Genomic DNA, 6079 nt, shown 5'->3' on the forward strand with positions numbered 1-6079 from the left:
CTAAAGTTTTTCATGACACAGCAAACCAAAATATTCCCATTCCTTTACCTCAAGAAAACGTAGCTAAAGGTAAGCAGCCAGCAGGTAATTAAAAACAACTTATAATTTCACTCCTCCGTATCACGACACTTACCAATCTTTATTTCACCATTAGCGTGCGTACTAGCGTGTGTGTATTGTGTAATAACAAGCTTCTTCTTCTGGTGTTTAATGGCGGTTGGCAAACCAACTAATGGTGCACTTTCCGCCACCTACTGGATTGGAGTATGGAGCACAATTTGTAATAACAAGCTACAATAGCACATACAGGCAACCGGAAGCGATCGCCGTTTTCCGGTTTGGTCACTTGACGTTCTACATCTAGCGTATTCTGTCCGACTTGTCAGATGTTTTTTTGTAGCTGGATATATAACATTTGTTGAGTCTAAATATTAATGAGGATACGGTTTTTGATAAATCAAATTTTATTGTTGTTCTTATAATCATTTAGGGGGGCTTAGGAACATTTTGGGGTAGCTTCAGCCCCCCTAAAATAGGCCTAACGACGTCCCTGCTTACCGTCCCACTAGAATGAACGCTCAATTTTTATCAGATCTATGTGAATTGCTCAAAATTGCTTCATCTCAATCTACAGCAATATTATTGCTTGGGGATTTAAAAATTCATGTTGATACTGATATTGTAAATGCTCATAAATTCATGTCTGTCTTGAACTGTTTTAATCTCGATATTGATTTTCCAACTCATGTTCATGGCCATACATTGGATTTGGTATGCTCTACTGGTATTGGCATTACTGCCCTTAAAGGATCTGACATAGGTATATCTCAGATCATAAACTGATTCAATTTTCAATGTAATATTTTCATTCCAAAGTCTGTTGTGAAATCTTTGATTTATTATCTTGCTTGAAAGCTGATTGATCCTCTGACATTTTCTATTTCTATAAATACCTCCCACCTTTCTACCTGTTCCAGCCTTTCCCATGCAAAGTACTTTGAGTATTTTGAATCATTATGCTCCTTTAAAATCTAGATATGTTCCATCCTCTTGCATTTCTCCTTGGTTCAACGCTGACCTTAGGGCTATGAAAACCATGGGCCGTCGTTAACAAAAGCTTTATAAAAAAAACTGCCCTTATTGTTTATTCCTTGGCATATACTGAACACATTCAGCAGTACAGGGAAGCTCTTCATGGGGCTCAATCTTCCTATTTCTCAACATGTATTAATAAGTCCAAAAACAGGCCAATAACATTATTTGTTACAATTAAAAAAATAACTCAGCCACCTACACAGTCTCTCGAAGGTTCCGATCAATTCTGCAATGCTTTCCTGAACTTGAGGGAAATTTACTCACTACTTTATGGCTAAAAATATCAAAAGATTACAAAACATTCAAAACTCTGCTGCTCGCCTGATCACACATACTAGAAAGAATAAACACATTACTCCAATCCTACATCATCTTAATTGGCTTCCAGTTTCTCTGCGTATAAACTTCATGGTACTAATTCTTACAAAGTTCTCCATAGCCTTGGCCCTACATACTTATCCAACTCACTCCAGCCTTATTCTCCAGTTTGTTGCTTACGCTCTTCTAGTGCAGGACTGTTAGTCACCCAAAGATCAGTCTAGTGACTATTTTAACAAGGGCTTTTAGTGTTGCAGCTCCAAGAATGTGGAATTCCCTTCATCGCCATATACGTCAACCATCCTTCTCTCCTTCAAAAATCTCTTAAAAACACATTTTTTCTGAATATTATTCCTCTGCTCATATTTTTTATGTTTTTTCTCCCCACTCTTACTTTACCCTTGAAAGTGATTGCTAATAATGTTGTACCTTTATGTTCGTTTAGGATTATCTTGTCCTACCTTTGTAACGTTACCTTGGGAGTTGAAAGGCCCTATATAAATAAAAATTATTATTATTACCTCTAAAACTTTCTGATTTCCCTAACACTGTAATAAATTTTTTCAACTTATTCCATCAACAATTTTATTTTATAAGTAGATACAGTCCTACTACAGTTAATACCTGGTCCCTGAATAGTTAAATTTCCCTCTTCCAATTTATCTTGGTCAAACAAAATACATGCGACAACTCATGAACTATTTCCTGCTATGACTTCACATGCCACAAAATTCTTCATACACTTTCATTTAATCACAATCCTGGGTGTTTCAAACACACTTATACTATTTTTTAATCACAACCCTTTGCGATTGGCAAATCTCGTGGACCTTTGCAGACCCCCACTCGGGCAGGATCCACTTGATCCTGTGACACAGGTAACCTTGTACTCTAAGGTAACAAATGAAAAGTTTGGTTCCAAAACGCAATAAACGCCATTTAAAAAAATTAATTACCAACAAAATCAGTATTGTATCAGGTCAGTATTAAAAAGTAAATTCTTAATATTACGCAAAATCCGATATCCGTCATGTTATTCTATCCTCTTTTCTCCCTTTTTTCCAAACCGTGATAAACGCCACTCCTCTCTGCATGTAGAATGCAATAAATCCTCTTAACCAATCACAGCGCACCATTCCACACACTGTAAACAATAAGGGCGGTGCTTTGAATACACACGGAATCCTAGATTCCTCATCTTGTACTTCGTGATCAAAAAACAAAGAAAAACAAAACAATCCTTTTGATGGCATTGATAAACCTGTGGTGGTTTTCTGTGGTGGGGAAGAAACGTATAATCCACTCAGGCACTGGGGCGAAGGAAAAATGCTGGTTGTTGCTTGTTCTCACACAACAGCATCAAGCTTCTGTCATGCTAACACATTGACCCCAGGGGATCTTATGAAAAACTTTACATTATTTTACTCAAAGTCAACGAAAATCGAGCAGGACCAAAAATGTTTACAGCTGATCGCTGTCAAAAAGGTTCAGCAACGACGTCCCAAGGATGACAGCAGCAATGAAAGTGATCTTAATGTAACAAAGTAAGTGTTTTATTTAAAGCCATTAATGTTTTTTTTTTTTAATCAGTGTACACCACTAGTCAACTAAATGAATATAACATGGCAAATATTAATGCACATTTATATATTGATTCAACAGATTTAAAGGGACACCATGAAACTTTTGGCCACTAGGGGGTGCTAGACACGTATTTTTCACTTCTAGCGCCCCTAGAGCCCACAAGCGCCGCAGCACTGTCGCAAAGGAAAGGAACTGGCCAACCTTAAAACTAAACTAAAAACTAAACATTTAAAATGCTAAACGATCAACATTTTGAGACAACAGGGAGAAACGCAGTCATGTTACAACTTTCTGATGAGGAACTCGTGGCAGAAGCCAGTTCTCAATCTGAAGGTTGCAGCCTCCGGATGTCGTATTTCTAATACGTCATCAAGACTGTCTTATTTCACAATATTAACAATTACAAAGTTGACTATTATACTTAGTTAATCGTAAATTGTTGCAGTATGCTTATGACTTGCGAATGTAATGCTCAGTTTACCTTAATAACCCAGGCTTGATGACGTGTGCAGCCTGCATATTTGACCTCCGGAGGCTGCAGCCTTCCAATTCAGAAACGACCAGACGTATTTCCTTGCCTTTTTCCAAACAAATATTGTTGCATCCTCTCTCTCTCTCCCTCGCCACCAGGATTTTCCGCAATGGCGCTCGTTATTCCTCTTTTTTGTGTGAAAATCGCTCCAAATCCAAGTAAACCGATGCGTTTAGGTCTGCCGCTTTGTAATACGTCACGCGAGTGACAGCGGAACGCAGCAAATGAGGAAGAGAGAAGAGAGAAACGCTCGGATCTGATTGGTGAATGAATAGGGTTTGGTTTTACACTGTGAGCAAGTTTGAGTGCTATAGCATCCTGGATTGTAATGTAAATATCATAGACACAGTAAAAAGAAAGGTAAATACGTGAACACAGCATCTGAATACAGGGAACTATACGCAATATAATCGCCGTAATTTATAAAGAACATTGCATTTATGTATGAATCAACAGTTTATATAAAAAATTGCCTTAAAGGGGAATCGAACCCGGGTCGCCCGTGTCATAGGTCCGTGACACTAAAGACTGTGCCACAGAGTCACATAATAGAAGCTGCTCTCTACACTCCTTAAGTAGCCTCCAGCAAAATTCACGTTAAAAACAAATTGTGTTGAGGAAGTGACGTATGCCGTAAAGCAGTCGAATTTTGTAGTTTTTTTTGTGCTCTGGTTACTACCACAAACCCTAAGTTTTAAAATACGAGTAAAAGTGATACAGACCCCGTCAGGCTATGGTAGACATGTCATTCAACCTATTTAAAGTCGATGTACTGTCACAAGGGTCTTGAAAATGTATTATGAAGGTTGAAAAATTACATGGTATCACTTTAAACCATTGAGAAAAAAAAACTTTCATGGATTTATTGCATTTTGCGGAAAAAAACTCAAATTATGGATTTGAATTTTTTATGTTATTATAACCTACAGATGCTATGTGAAAGTTTGTAACAGAAAATAGTGTTGTTTTATCTTGTCACTTTCTTGGTATAGAAAACACGTCATACCGAAAATGGATTTACTGTGTTTGGAACCAAACTCTTCAAATATTTTTCATCCTATCACCAACTCATCAATTTTATGTTGTTTCCTGGTGGAGGAGAGATTTAAGAAAACTTTAGCAAATTGCTGTGCTACTGATTTCCAAATGATCTCCCAAATACGTCAATACAGGTGCTAAAATAGAAGTAAATAAAAGGCTTTCTTTCATTTTAAATTCATATGGGTGGCCACCCTGCTATTTCAACACCCGCAAAGATGGACAGAGGAGTTCAAATGGAAATCAGGATTTTCCCCTCGGATCAAAGATCCTTAGACGATCCCTCGGTTGTTCAATTTTCTCTCCTACCACCCTGCTCGCAGTGCCAGGAATGTTGTGGAATTTCCAGATGGAATAATGGATACAGTAAAGAGATATGCAGAATAATTTGTTTTATTAAAGAATTGTATCAAACAGAAATTAATACAATACTGGCTCAGCCTGGTGATCACCAAAAGATGTAACAGCTGAACTGAACTTTAACCCCCCCCCCACTTCTGCTTCTTATAATTTCATTCCAATCTTGCAAACCACACTTTTCCATTTTTTTCCTAGACTCAGTGTTTTTCATACCAACAGCTACTGATGTGCCGTCTGTCACATTTGCTAATTTGAGTTGGCCAATTGTCTGGTTTATGTTTTCAGTCTTTACAGGAAAACACCACAGTTTTTCAATATTTTAAAGGTGCAATTTGTAAGATATTTGCAGTAAAATGTCCAAAAATCACTAGGCCAGTGTTATATATTTTGTACAGCTGATTACTATCAATATCTGTAATGTTTTTAACTACTTGTAAATCGTGAGAAAATTTCCATTCAAAACGGGGCAGTGCAGTCTCCTGTCAATGACGTTAATATCCATGTGACTCTTTGTCACCGCCTTTACTGATGTAAAAACCACATGACAACAGTGGTCGAGTTCGAAAAAATAAAATGGCGGCCAAGGAAGCGGCTGGAGCACAAATTTAGTGTAAATAAATGTATATTTTCACTTTTTACACATTTTAATTGCATTTCTAGCGAGAAATTAGTATTGTAGTTTTCAAATATGTGATTAGTTATCACAAAGGCGCTCTCTGTTCATATTTCAAACACGCTGCCTTTGAAGTGCGTCGGAAAGCCTTTCTCTGAGCTGCCTTCAGGCCTCCGAGTTCGAAGTCATGTCCTCATGAGGCAGCGAGGCAACAAGTCCTCACAGCCTTGAGTTTTCGGACACAGCCAGTGTCGTGGACAAATGCGGAACTATGCGTTAGCGCCTGTTGGGCTACGCGCTTGCTTTTGGACTTATGGATAACTCTTTACCGTCTGCCGCTGGTTGTGTCAGCTCCTGTAAGCGTACGGGCCAACCAAACGACCCAAGAAGAGTTTGGAACAAAACGAGAGAGGATCAATTTGTTGTTGCATTATCTGGATGGAGAGCTTCACGACAGCATTTAACTAGACAGAGATTCTGATCCTGCTTGTGTTTTACGCGATGGGTGAGTTGTTTTGATTCGTAACCCTTCAAAAAAC

Source organism: Misgurnus anguillicaudatus, chromosome 19, assembly GCF_027580225.2.
Source record: "Misgurnus anguillicaudatus chromosome 19, ASM2758022v2, whole genome shotgun sequence".
NCBI classification, from domain to species: domain Eukaryota; kingdom Metazoa; phylum Chordata; class Actinopteri; order Cypriniformes; family Cobitidae; genus Misgurnus; species Misgurnus anguillicaudatus.